The 13,027-nt window shown below is 36.7% G+C and overlaps 1 protein-coding gene across 2 annotated transcripts in view; it reads left to right on the plus strand.

The window, feature by feature from the left end:
* NRG3 (neuregulin 3) overlaps positions 1-13,027 on the plus strand; it is a 400,436-nt gene that overhangs the window by 150,579 nt on the left and 236,830 nt on the right. The window lies entirely within an intron of this gene.

A 13,027-nucleotide genomic window follows, 5' to 3' on the forward strand; every position in this document is an offset into this window, starting at 1 on the left:
TAAATAATTTTGTTTGTATTACATCCAAGACCAGAGGGAGATGCAATTAAGTCTGATTTGAATGTAAGTCAAAGGTGAAAGATTTATGAAATAGAAAAAGGTCGTATTTCTATTAGTCTGTGAATTACTGCAAAATAATGGTATAGATGTTGTGATATTAGATATGATACTCTTGACATCTCTAGTCAAACTCATACCTAACCCAAGTTCTATTGATTGAAGTCTAGTTTCTGAAGCTGTAGTAGCCCAGATGAAAACCTCATTATCTGGCTCTTCCTTACTACAGTTCACTGACACTTTGCTATGTTGAAGCGCTGTGGATTTAAATTATAAAGCTATATGTAATTTATCTAATTCTTTGCATTAGAAAATGCTAGCCTATGAAGTTCAGAGGTCTATTGTGTGCTGGTAATAAGGTCAAGGGGATTTGCAGCTCATGCACATCTTGCAGTGCCATGTCAGAAACAGATGAGGAAGTGTTCTCCTTACCTGAGAAAGAGAACAAGAGAAATCTTACAAGGTAAGCCATATGCAAGAACAGAGGAGTACAGAATGAAGGAACTCTTGCACAGACACTTTACCTTCTCATGCCTATCCTCTTTCTGTTCTGGAAGACTGAATTAAAAGAATCAAGATGAGGAAATAAAATGTAGGATATATGGGTTTCTTTATGAAAGGAAATACTGAGAGTAATGTTAGTGTTTCATAGCCTGACTTTGCATGGCCGCATCACGAGGATGTCAAAATGATAAATGCAGTAGTGAATGAATTTTAGATTGCATGCCTTGGAAATATGCACAAGCTTAGGGTTAAAATTGCATTTCTTATTTACTTCATTCAGTGCGTTAGTTGACCTATTTCATTTCCTTGCGGAAAGAGCATTATACTGCTAGCCAAACAAACTACTTATAGCTTCTTGAAAATGAATATTTTTACATTGCAATGTAAAGTGGTTCCCTATATAAGTAGCATAATCCTTTTATTCCATTAGGAATCTATTTTTCAGCCTACAATACTTTGTCAGTGACTGTAAGAAATGATTTAATAAATGTTGAAAACATAGTACTGGATAATTCCTGTACAACTTCAAGGAAACTGTAAATGATCCAGAAGAACTATAAACCATAGAACAGCCCAGACTGAAAGATACCTCAAAAGATCATCTGGTCTGACCTTTCATGGAAAAGGGAGCCTAGATGAGATTATTTAGCAGCCTGTCCAGTCATGTGTTGAAAACATCCACTAATGTTAGCCCTTGTCTTCTCCATGTAGCTCCTTGTGAAGAGAGCCTCCATCCTCTTTGTAGCTGACCTTTAAGTTCTGGAAAACTGTGATGAGTTCCCCCTCGGCCTTCTCTTCTCCAGGGAGAAAAGACCAAAGTCCTTCAGCCTTTCTCCATAGGGTGGGTTCTCCAGCCCTTTGATCATCTTTGTGGCCCTCTCTTGTACCCTCTTCAGCCTGTCCACATCTTTTTTGAATTGTGACGACCCAAACTGGACACAACACTGCAGGTGCAGCCTGGCAAGCACTGAGTAGAGTGGGATGATCACATCTCTGTCTTTGCTAGTAATGCCCCTGCAGATGCAACCCAGGATCTGAGTTGCCTTTGTTGCTGCAGCAGTGCTATGGAAAACACTGTCCCATGCTTTGATGAAGTCCAGGTAACAAATACTCACTGCTCACCCCTTGTTGACCAAACATGTTACTTTGTTGTAGAAGGGGATCAGGTTATCAGGCATGATTTGCCCTTGGTAAATGTGTCCTGGCTTTTCCCAATCAGCTGCTTCATGTTTTGGTTTGTAATAGTTCCTAGGAGGACTGGCTCCATTACTTTTCCAGGGAATGAAGTAAGACTAATGGGCCTGTAGTTTCCTGAGCCCTCTTTTGGGCCCCTTTTGTGGACGGATATGACATTTACCCTCTTTCAGTTGTCAGGGACATCACCTGATCTCCATGACTTTTTGAAGATTATACATAGCAACCTTGCAACAATGTCAGCCACCTCTCTCTATCCCCTGGGGTGGATTCCCTCCAGGCCCAAAGGTTTGTGTGGATTGAGGCCTTGCAAGAGGCTGCAGACCAGCCCTTCCTCTGCATTCATACATGCATTGTCGCAGCTGCTTGATTTTGTCATCAGTTATGCCAGTAAAGACAGAGGCAAGGAAGTTACAGGGAACCTTGGCCTTGTCAGCGTTGTTAGTGACTGCTTTCCCTGCCGTCTTTAGCCATTGGCTTGTGTTTTCCCCGTGCTTCTGCTTGCTATAAAAATCTATAACATCACATGGTGCTTTGTTTCCAAAATAACTTTCCTGTACTCTAGTGTAGATGAAAATGTACAAATCCAGTTTATTACAGATCTGTGGTTGAAAAAGTGTTGGTGCTCAGTGAGGACACTTGCCAGTTACCATTAATGATAAAGTCTTAACTATCAATTCTAGTGTTTCTTTCCTTTAGCAGTAGCTGGGGAAGCTAAACCCTATGTCTACTAAACAACAATATTTACCTTTTTACACTCTTGTGTATGTGTTGTGCTGCTTATTTGCATACCCAAAACATAAGTGATTTTGGAAAAAATAGCCAGTCCTTTCAGGAATGCGCAGGTCTTCAGAGCTGAAAGCTTTAAGTTGTTTGTGAAAAGGACGTGTCATATTCTTACGTTCATAAGAGAAAAACAAACATGTTTACTCTGAACTGCTTGTTGTAGTTAATGGTCTGAACAGATTTACAGTTGTGTCACTTCTAATTTCTTAGTAAAATCAGTCATTTCTCAGCAGTGTCTGGATAAGTTATGTATAACTTCTGAAATGTTAAAAATAATCCGTACATAAAATTGAGCTTTGCAATGAAGATTATTAATAATGTAATGACAATGAATATCTTTGTATTCTAACATGCCTAGTCTTTATATTTTGCACAGCACTTCTGTTTTCTATTTTAACCTTTGTATTTTGTGAATGTTTAGAAGGAATAATTTATTAAGTCTTTAAAATACAAAGGTGAGTAATTGAATTCTTATCACACTTTAAGGAATTTGCAGATGGTTCTAATAAGCTGTAAATCACAAAACACTTGTTCTCAGAAGAATTTTTTTACAAGACAATTTTTCTTAGGAATGGAAGATTGCTTCAGTGTTGATAATGTTTGCTCTATCGCTATTGAGTGCTAACTAATTGTAATTTTCCATTACTTCACAACAATACAGCCTACCTAGCTGCTATCTGTGATGTGATTACTATGTAAGGGCAAAGAGTATTGGAGAGGCCTTAGCGGTCAAAAGGAGAGTCATTAATAGGAGTGAATGAGTGCTCAAGCATTCATTAATATTAGTTTAACAGATTTTTGAAGGGAGAATTCACATTATGCCCATTGCTGATAACAGCATAGCATCCTCTTATACTATGCAATAAAATCTCCTTTGCTTTTCTGAGAAGTGATCCACAATCTTGCTTGTTGTATCTCATTTTCTCTTTATTTTGGAAAGATCTTTAAGAGTATTAAAGTCAGAAAAAAGAGAATGATAAAACAAAATATTTCCCATCCTTTATTTGGCATATATTGATATTTTTTTTTTTATTTTGACTAAGAAAACTTTTTTTACATCGATTGAAACTATTATGGTTGTGCAGCTTTCAGTTTGGTTTGGGTTTTTGTTAATCACCTCCAGAGTATTGCCTAGTCTATTCTCAGAGGCTAATATAAGGAGGCAAAAAGAATTGTGAATGAGAGTGACTGTGTAGTGCAACAGGTGGCTCTGTGGGGTTGTAGAATTCTTGGAGACTTAAAAAAAAATCAGCTGGACTTTCTACACCATCCTGATCTTAAAATCAAAGTTAGTTGTACTTTGAGCAGAAAGTCTGATAAGAGATCTTCCAATTTAAATTATTTATCTTTTTTCTTTTTTTTTTTTTTAAATTCAGGCAGCAGTTTCATTTGCAGAAAAAATCATAAGTAATTAATTTTTACTTTTTTTTTTCTTCTTTGACACTCCCAAGTGGCAGTTATGTGCCTTAGAGTTAGTTGAAGGTTCCTCAGCTGTGGGAACATGACTTGATTTGGTGATAGTGGCAGCAGATCAAATGCTGGGTGACAGGACTCAGGAAATGATAAAGGTCAGGTCAGTTTAGGTCCAGGAGCTGAGACAGTCAGTGTTTGGGATCTGTCACCTAGAAATTTGAGCTGTCACAAACTTCTATGCATGCAGCTCAGCTTTCCTGAGTGATGGGATGAAGCAGGCTGGGAAAGGGGCACCAGAACAGGGTACCCTCCTCCCTCCTGAGACCCCCAGAAACTTCTGTTCTCCCCGCTGCCCTCACCATGTGCTGAGGAAAAGGACTGTTTGATATGCGAGCAAAGGAAAAAAGCTTCATCCAAAAGAAAAAGAGTGTGTGATTTAATTAAGCTTTAATTTGGTGTTGAAATAAATTTAAACTACAAGGTAACTGTTCTTCTTTACCAGTATCTGTCCATTGCACAAATACTTTTCATAGTTATCTATTATGCAGTTTTCACATAAGAGTGAAGAGTCTATGGAGTCCAGCTAATCTAGATTGGTGGTTGGAGTTTGCAGAATGAACTGCTAAAGGGTTTATTACTGGGTTATGATGACACTTAGGTATAAAAGACAAAGAAAGGGGATTGTTGATGTGACTTGTGAGGCAAATCAGGAGATGTGAAACAAGACAAAGCTACACGTGGAATCTGCTGGAATTAGACTAAAATTGATTCCAGTGCTGTTACCTCTGAGCTGTAGCACTGGTGGTGCAGGAGGAACTACCTGCACATACCAGCATAGACATCAAGACCCAAGGTTTCTATCACTATCTTTCTCTTCCCTTGTCCTTGCATCTAAACTCCCACCCCCACACTGTGCTTCACAGGCAGGAGGAGAGAATCATAGAATTGTTTAGATTGGAAAAGACCTTTGGGATCATTGAGTCCAACCTTTAACCTAACACTGCCAAGTCCATCACTAAACCGTGCCCCTGAGCACCATATCTACAGGTCTTTTAAATGCCTCCAGGGATGATGACTCAACCACTTCCCTGAGCAGCCTGTTCCAATGTTTGACAACCCTTTCAGTGAAGAAATTTTTCCTAATAACCAATCCAAACCTCCCCTGGTGCAACTTGAAGCCATTTCCTCTCATCCTATTACTTGTTACTTGGGAGAAAAGAGACTCCTACTTTCAGGTAGTTGTAGAGAGCAGTAAGGTCTCCCTGAGCCTCCTTTTCTCCAGACTAAACAACTCCACTTCCCTCAGCCACTCCTCATAAGACTTGTGCTCTAGACCCTTCACAAGGTTCATTGTTCTTCTCTGGACATGCTCCAGCACCTCAATCATAGTGAGTCATAAAATGGTTTGGGTTGGAAGGGACCTTTAAAGGTCATCTAGTCCAACTTCCCTGCAAGGAGCAGGGACATCTCCAACCAGATCAGGTTGCTCAGAATCCCATCCAACCTGGCCTTGAATGTTTCCAGGGACGGAGCATCTACCACCTCTGTGGGCAACCTGTTCCAGTGCTTCACCACCCTCATCATAAAAAGTTTTTGCCTTATGTCTCTCTGGTAGTGTTTCAAGCTAACCTAAAAGAAGGCGGCTGTTATGTATGAAAGAAAAAGATCCGGAGGACTGTTAATTGTGGGTTTTTTACTACATGTGATAATGATTTTAACACCACTTTTGTACTCCTTCTGTAGCAATATTGAGTTATTTAGGTCACTGCTTTTCTCTTGCGTTTTCTTTTTTATATTTCCTTCTTCTCTATTTCCTTTTATATTTCCTTCTCTTTGTATTTCCAAATATATAACTTTTGAAAGTGCACAGTTCTGAAACTCTTCACTGTAACCTATTTATGGAGAACTCCAATCAGGTCCCATTTGCAACAGTCCTCCCTAGGCAATGAGATTTGAATCCTCCTGATATCACTTAAAGCTGAGGATTAAAAATAAAGAAAAATTATTTTGATTTCTTTAAGGCAACTTTATTTTTATTACCCTTCTTGATATATAATGATTTAATCATTGCTCCAAATGAACATTTTGTTCAGTAGCCAAACTGAGCCGAAAACGTCTCATCAGAAACTTCCTGATGCACTCCACTGTTGATTTGATACAGTAGGTTTTGTTAGATTTATTTATTTTATTTTTTTTTCTTTATTGCAGAGCACTGGTGGTTGCAGATGTAGTGTGTTATGCTTGCTTTCTTTCTGGCATCTTTTAGCCTATGCAGAATTGTTCTGTTGGGTTTTTTCCACCCCTAAGTTTTGACTGCATCAGTGACTTTTGCACCCCTGGAAGTATTTTTTTTTTAAATTTACTATTATGGTTTTGTGCTGCAAAGTCACTTTATTTAGCTGTATTTCAATTTCTCCATCTATTGGAGACTCTTTCCATGACCTATTTCTACATCCCCCGAAGGGTGTCTGCTTTTGGTGCAATGGTGCCATCCAGTCTCAAGGGCTTTTGGTGACTGCAGTGATGTCAGTATATTAAGACAGGAGGAACTGCTAGGGGTCAAAGGAGAGAGAAGCCCTGAGGGGGAGATGATAGATCCACTTTTACCACAATCTTGAGTATCCCACTCTTTCACTGAATTCCTCTATGAATTTCTTTTAGCTCAATTAATGAGAAGTTCTGCCAAAGGACACCTGAATATGTGTCTGATTGGCAAAAGCACTCTGCACCTAGACTGCCCATCAGAACTGTCATGACTCAATTTTCAAAATAACTCTTCATATTGAATGCTAAAACCTTTTAGAGTTTTAGTCGCTCCTGTTTCTTTGGCTCCTAGACATTGAACTTCTGAAAAACCCTGACCTTTTGTGTCTCGTGGGGTCTCTCCTGAGTCATCTCCCATTTGTTCAGCTTTCACTGATTTAAATTTGAGGTGTACAGCAGAATGCATATATAGATGAATTTCGTTGGTATTCTGGGTTCAGTATTTGAGTTCTGACAGATGTGATCAGATAATACGTTCTGAGCTTTATTTGCTTTTCTGCTTTTGAGTTTCAGTTGCAAAATCCCATTAGACGGGTGGGTTTTTTGGGGGTTTTTTGGGTTTTTTTTTGTTTTTTTTTGTTTTGTTTTCTTTTTGTTTTTTTACATTGCTTTCAGAAATAGTGGTTGCTTGGGTTTTCTAAGTCATAAAAACATACGTACTTTAATATGCTACAATATTTTGCTAATCACTGGTACCTGGAAAATCCTTTAATATATTTTTCAAGGTATGGGTTAATACTTGTATATTGTGGTTTCAAACTGATAAAGCATTTGAAGAATGTGAACAACATTTATTTCTGGAACAAGGTCACACTTTAATTTTGAAGTCACTGACAGGGGAGTACGTGCTGATTTTTGGAGAGATGACTGTCTCTCTTTAGTTTCTTTTATGTTTCTGGAGCTTCAGCTGTTGTTTCTTTGCATTTGTGGATGTGATGCTGTGCTTTGCTGATACGGAGAGAAAAGCAGTCTGTTCAAGGATGTGGTGGTTTGTACCCACAGAGAAATGCTTCACAGCAATGTGCTTGTTGAGTTAATACCACATGAGCTTTCTTATATAATCCTCTGAATTAAAAACAACGGAAAAACATTCAGACCGTCTCTCACTCATAACAATTTCAGCTACCTCCATGATCAGGCTGGGAAGCCAGCTAGTGTAAATGCTGATGTTTTGATGCATCTGCTGCTTAGTTTGTTGCTAAATTATACAGATTTTTGTTCATTTGAATCTGAAGGATAATAGAAAAAGCTCCAAGTATTCTATCTATAGCACAATTTTGCCTTATACCACAATGCAATGAAATCCTTTTAAGTGTTACTGGATTAAATAATTTTTTTTTCTGGCACAAAATGGCTAAGGAGTACCTGCTTGAATAATCAGCATTCAGAAGCTGATTGTTAGTTAAAACAAAATAATAAAATATTTTTCATATTTTTATTAAGTATTTTGGTTTAGTCATAGATAAACGCATGTAACTAGTTCAAGTAAGTTTAGAACAAGAACCCTTTTACTATTTTTAAAAAATTAAGTTTTAATTTATAGATGTCTTTAGGTGTTTGCTCATAGTTTATTATGAGAATTTTTAAATTCAGTTATCCCAGCAGCCTTTAATGCTTAACACCAACTAGTGTTCAGTTAGCACTGACAAAGGAAGATCTCAACTTTGCATTGAAAATGAGTATGTCCTGAATGTTTACAAATATCAACAATGTAAGAGTTTCAATGTAATTCTGTCACGTGAGGAGGGAAGCGCTACCTCATCCTGTAAGAACTGCAGGGAACCCTGGTTGTACTGAGTCTTTGTAAATATTTTGCCATTGACTTCACTGAACATAAACTTTAACTCCTTATGTGCTATTAAATGACCTTTTATGTGGCCTTCTTTATAGACTGCAATAGTAACATAAAAATCTATGGTAAAAAATGTTGAGAGTTTTGGAAGTTTTTGTTGGTGGTTGTTGTTTTTTTTTTTTTTTTTTTTCCCCGCTAACTGGAGCTGCCTTGTTAGAGAAAGTCCAGTTGTTTGTAATTGGCCTATTTTTTTAGTGCGTTTAAAAATGGGATCACTATTTTTAAAATAAGAATCCCACTTTTTTGGTGCTTCAGTAAGTCAATGATTCTCAGAGAAATTATCAGTTATAAATGGGTAACAGAATAAAAGAAAAGCTAATCTGTGTATTGATGCTAAATCTGTGAAGCTGGTAATACCCAATGGTAGTCAAAAAAGGCAATATTTTTAAGAAGACTTTCAGTATGTAAACTCTGGCTTTAAACCAAATATGGTATCTTAAATATTTCTTTTTGATAATGCACTGAGTTGTCATACCTGTGTTAATAAGTGAATTCTACTATCTAGCTACAAAAGTGGGATGTTCATCCACTGGTGACTTCAGAAAAGTTAAGCAGGATCTTTTCATCTCTTGTTCTCCCGGGTCATTTTTCTCACACTCTCTATAGCAGCTAAGGCTAGCTATCTGGAAAAAGACGTTTACAATGAGGTGCGTGCAGCGTAGGTATGGTTTAAAGCTAGTGTGGAAAACTTATTTTGAGATGTATCTAGTAAGAGCTGTTTCTAAAGCGAGATTGCTGTGAGACAGATGAGATGGGTGAGAATGGTTGCTGCTGCTGCAGTCTGTGCAGAGACAGCTATCGTGAATGCCGCTGTTTCCGAGGATATTTAAAATCTTGCATTCTCTTTTTTTCCTGTATTTGTCTTTTGCAAATACAGTTTTATTAATATTGGAGCATAGTACTGGAAACAATGAATCTGGTAGCCTTGGAGGAGGAGATAATATTTGTAGTATCCATATTATACCTTGAAGATCATTCAGTGAATTAGCTCTAATGAGCCATCCTGGGCTCATTAGATTAATAGATTAATGAGACAAGAGTGCAAAGTCACTAACACTTCTTTAGACCAAGCTTTAGACCTGAACAAAATAAAATAACAGCTGAAAACTTCCTACTGAATTTTTTCAACATTTAGCCAACTCCATGGTTCTAAATAAAAGATCTTGAAGCCTTCCTTTGAAATGTGAACTGAATTGTTGTTCATTTGATTAAATGGTGCTATCTGAGACTCGACAATGGTATATCCAGTTTTGAAGTGTGGGAATTGTGCATAAATCTTTGCTGATAAAGTGAGGAAAGGATAATAGACCAAAAGTGCCTAGAAATTCTTTATTCCAATTTAGTTTGAAAGATTCCAGCAGAAATCAATAGTCCTTACTGCCTTTGCATGAAACACTGCTACCTTTGGCAATTAAAAAAAAATAATAATAAGAAAAAGAAAAAAGAAGACTTCAAGGGATTATGGATTTTTTTTTTTTTTGCATTTGTGTACTAAAATCAAGGACATCTGAATGCATAACAAAAGTTCCCTTTTGTTACCTGTGTGTTGTTTAGGTCTCTTAGCCGTGTTCAAAGACTAGAAATAAATTAAGGGACTCTACTAGTAATTTTGTGAATGCTTACGTTTTATCAATTATTTCTAAAAAAAGAGTTAAATATCAAACTTCACAATGGAATGGTGGGTACTTAGCAGGCTTCTGAAACTATGAAGGACAATTCCACCATGGAAAAGTCAATTCAGTACTTGGTTAGGAATCTGAAAAAATAAAAGTGGTGGGGGAGCAAATCAGACAATAGGATTTATTATTTATTAGAAAAGGAATCAAGAAAACTACATAGTCTCTGCAATGTTCTCGGCTTTTTTTTTCTTTCTATAGTTCTGTTCAGAACAAGTTTTGAGATTTCGTTTTTTCAATATTTAATAAATCTGTAACAGGCTTTGTTTCATAATGAGTGCAACATGAAATAATAGCAGGATTGTAACCGTTCAGAAAACTCACGTATCCTGTATGTGAGTATATCCATCAGAAAGTACAGCTCTAGGGATATCTAGGATATCAATTAGTAACACAGCTTTTGAGCTTTTGAATGTTAGTGAGTGGCCTTTGTAGCTAAGACATCTGATTTTTGCAGACCAGAGATCAGCTGTATGCAGACATATGTTTCCATGTGCATCAGCCTGGTTATACTTGTGTAAGTCTTTCCAAGACACAAAAGGCTGTAATTGAAAACTGACTTTGAATGAGACTGTATTAGTTTGTTGGTTTTTTTTTTTTTTTGAAAAGGTTTAATTTATTGTGTACTTTTCAACATAAGGAGAGCTTTCCAAGGCTGTCAGCGTCATTGTTATCTACAACTGTTGTGCTTAATTTGAAAGATTAGAGATGGAACTCAAAACAGTGTAAGAAAAGCTTGAAATCATGTCCAAGTGGGGAAAATGAAGTATCACAACTTATGCCTGTTTATAAGAGGAGACTTCGAGGGGAACGTTTTGACTCCAGCCCTGCATCGCTCTGCATAGGCGCAGCACCATGTCATTCCTCTGGAAGTGTCAGAAACTCCAGTTCTGGAAGGCTGGCTTGCTGCAATGGCTGATCATAGCTTGTTAACAATTTATATCAGCAGAGATGTCAAATTACTTGTGTAATTTCCATTAGTACTCAAATACATTAAGCTGTGCTGTAGCTGTATCTCCAGTGGCACTTTTGCCAGTATAAAATGTCGCATTCTACAGCTTAGCTGTGCTCTGAGCCTGCTGAATTGGCAAAAGTTTCTTCTGTGGACTTGATTTAATCTTGAATAATATTGAACAGAGAAGTGATTAAAATAAAACAGAATGAAACCTCGGAAGAATATGTTTAATCTAAATCTTTAAAATGCTGACCATGACAAGGTATTTTTGAGTTAGGTATAGTGAGAGCATCCTGCACTTTAACCACTGTGCTCTAAGAATTCAGTATGTTGCTACCTCTAAGAGACGCTTTGTGATACTGCGTGTCTCCTTAGTTTTGCTCTTGTCCTTTGGGGACATTTCAGACTATTTTGGTCTAGGCAATGTGACTACCTTCATAAGGGTGTTTGCAAGGGTTGTTTCTTCAGAGCAGACTGACACATCAGAACAAGTTTTCTGTTCCCTAAAGCCAAATTAAGTGGAGTTGCTGCTCATCAAACAGTTAGCTTTTGTAATTATCACAAGTCCTTTCAAATAATATTTACTTCAGATTTCCCTATTTGAAAGGGATAGAAATATAAAATCTGATTACTGTTGTTTATATTTTTTTTTGCCTAAGCAAATTTTAAATGGTCATTTAAGTACTCTTGTGTAAAACCGGCTTTAAAAGGAAACTGGGCTACCTTTTTTTCCTAGCTGAAGATAACTTTGTTACATAAAACCTGATCATTCTTGAAATGTCAACAGTGATGTGCTAGTCATTTACAAACATCTTGCATTGCTTCCAGTATTCCATTTAATATGTTTCACTTCAGGGTTTGCTTGCAGTCATAAAAACATAGTAGGTTTTACATAGCCTGCACCTTTTTTGTAAGTGCTGCTATCTGGAAAATGGCAGAATTTTTCATTCTGAATCTGCAAAAACATTTGAAAGGGGATTGTTGAAGTCTTTTCCTGTGATATTTTTTTTGTTTTCCTCTTCACTGAAAACTTTGAATGAAAATATTTTCTCTTTAGGGGGAAGAGAAAAAAATAGTTCTATACAAAGATTAGAGTGTGTTTTTTCTTATTATTTTCAAATGTATTTTATTAATCTTCATTCCCTTAGTCTGGATAACAAGGAAAGCTTGTTGCACTATTTTATTTAAGATACCAAGAATGAAAAAAAGTTACTTTGAAGGATTTTTGGAATTATTTGAATTTTCTCGCAGAATCGTAGTTATGGATATGTTGTATTTCAGTGGTTTGGTTTTCAGCTTTGATATTAGCTTGGTGGATATTTACTTTTTGTCAAGTTTTGAGCAAAAAGCAAGTTAATGTGTTTATATAATTTTGAGTTTGCAAAGTTTCATGTGCATTGAGCATAGCTTCATTCTTTTGACAGCAGGCGACAATATTTTGTGATAGTCTGTATGGTATATAATGAAATGGTCTCCTAGAATTTTAATATGATAATAGTATATTAGATCTTGATCCTTGTCCCTGCAAAGTGAGTAGGAATTTCAACTTTGAGAATTAAGGCTGTATATGAAGATTGAGCCATGTCTCTATGAAAATCATTGTCTACTTTGAAAGTCACTTTTCATTAGAAAAATCCTTTTCTTAGTGAAGAAAATTAAAATATCTGTCAGTCAGACATCTTCCTCTGAATTTTTCACTTTATTGTTGATTAATTCAATTGGATTGGAGAGGTTAAAGAGATATATTACAAGACAGGAATGATAGCTCACTGTAGCATACTGTCAGCCTATTCCAGATCTTGTTATCTAACTACATACTCCAAAACTACAGCCAGCAGTCCAAGCTGTAATCCTTTTTTTTTTCTTCTTTTTTTTTTTTTTTTTTTTTTTTGGGTTGTGTTGCAGGGGTATTCAAAGAGACCCATAGAAACCTACGTATGATGTACCTGAAATGAAACAATCTACGGTGCATTCCTTGTGTTTAAGTTCTGCATCAATTTTTGTGACTACTGAATCAAATTAGCATTATCCTTAGGGTTTTGGCAT

The sequence above is a fragment of the Chlamydotis macqueenii genome, chromosome 7, assembly GCF_036417535.1.
Source record: "Chlamydotis macqueenii isolate bChlMac1 chromosome 7, bChlMac1.mat, whole genome shotgun sequence".
In the NCBI taxonomy this organism is placed as follows: Eukaryota; Metazoa; Chordata; class Aves; order Otidiformes; family Otididae; genus Chlamydotis; species Chlamydotis macqueenii.